The sequence below is a fragment of the Haliaeetus albicilla genome, chromosome 27, assembly GCF_947461875.1.
Source record: "Haliaeetus albicilla chromosome 27, bHalAlb1.1, whole genome shotgun sequence".
In the NCBI taxonomy this organism is placed as follows: domain Eukaryota; kingdom Metazoa; phylum Chordata; class Aves; order Accipitriformes; family Accipitridae; genus Haliaeetus; species Haliaeetus albicilla.
The window spans coordinates 11,172,118-11,173,831 of record NC_091509.1 but is presented as its reverse complement, the minus strand read 5'-3'; positions in this window follow the sequence as shown (position 1 = coordinate 11,173,831).

The following is a 1,714-nucleotide window of genomic DNA, read 5'->3' as shown; positions in this document are numbered from 1 at the left end:
GGCACACCGCTTCGGTGCTGAGGGAAGCTGGAGAGGATCATGCTGCTGCTATATGACTGCAGCTACAAAGCTTCTGTCAGCTGGATGGTTGTTTTTGATCCCTAATGCTTTCATGGTAAACAACATTTGTGCTGAACTGCCCAACGGAGTTTTATAAACATCTGGGGGCTTTTTGCATTTTACAAGATGAAGAGTGTTGGCTTTTGTACCTGAGATGGGGCCAAAGAACTTTTTATTGCTGGTTAGGTAACTTCTCTGGCACGTTGTGCTAGGAGCTCTAGACATTATTAATGAGGTGTGTGTGTGCTATGGTGCATATGTTATTTCACGTAACGACTGTTGCTGCTGCGCCCCGTGCAAGGATGTAGCTGTAATGTTTTCTACAGGTGTACAACTCTCAGCCCCCTTCATCTCTTGTGTCCATCCCGTGCTGTCCTTCCTACCCTACCTGCTTCAGGTTAGTGCTCCCCCAGCAAGTTTTCTCTGGAGTTTTACTAACATCTTGCAGGGAGGAATATTTACCCGTAACCTCTGCTCTTTGTACTTCTCAGTGTCGGTGGGAAGGGGCACTATGACAGTGGTTAGGGGATTGGGAGCTGGTCTTGTGGGACATGGTACTTCTGAGCTTGTAGCTTGGCTGCTTTCAGAGGAGCTCCTTCAAGGCTTGTGACCCCATCTCTTGTGGCATGTAAAGACAAGAAAGAAGGGTCTGTGATGCTGATGGATTTCCTCTGTTTCTCTTGACTCACTCAGAGTCCCGAACATCACCCGCTTGCTCCCTCGCCTCAGCAAATGCTGTCTGGCCTGAGCTGATGCAAGGAAGTCACCCATGCTGGTGAGCAACCTTCAAAGCCCAGAGCTGCTCCTGAGTCTTATCTCTTTTTCTGCTTTGCTTATCCAGGATGACTCTCCTGCATTGTTCACCCCTAGTGAGGACTGCTGCAGTGATACAGTGCCTGTTAGTTTTTACAAAAGCCATTTGGCTGCCTCTTCCAGCCTCTGCCCCCAAGAAGCCATGTGTCATCCCTGCTCAGATAGCCGGGGACGCATCCTCAGGCCTCCCACCCTGCCACACACAGCAGTGCTTGACATAGCATGGCTGGCACTGGAAGGCGCAGGCAGTCCTGGGCCCCAGCAAAAAGCCCATCCAAGCTACAGCTGTCCTTCATGCTTTCCAGTGAGATGGCTGGAGGTCTCGGGCAGTGCTCATTCCGTTTTGCTTCATAAACGCTGCAAATAGTGCCAGATGAGGCTTTATAGGATCACATCCTCTGCCCTATGCTCTGTGTATTTTAAACAAACCTGGGAGGGGGTCTGGGCTGGATCCTTGTTTGTTCTTGAAGGAATTGATGCGGGCTTCAGAGTCCTGATCCATCCATCTTCCATATGGAGATAAAAAGTTTTGGCTGAACACTGCTAAATGTGTCGTCATCTATCACAGTGGAGGCGGGATTGTGTCAAGGAAAAATAATCCACCATCAGGCTTAAAAGAAGAAGGGGAAAAAAAAAAAAAAAAAAAGAAAGAAATAAGATTTCCAGTGAAATGCATTGCTTTTAAAAATCCAGTTCACTCTTTGCCAAGTCATTGTTTGGTTTTAGACTTGTTTCAGATGAAAGCAACCTTTAAAGGTTACTTTTATCCCTCTTTAATGAGCTATAGAAATGACCCTGGTCTGCTACAGGGCAGAGGCCAGGGGATGGGACTGTGTGGGGA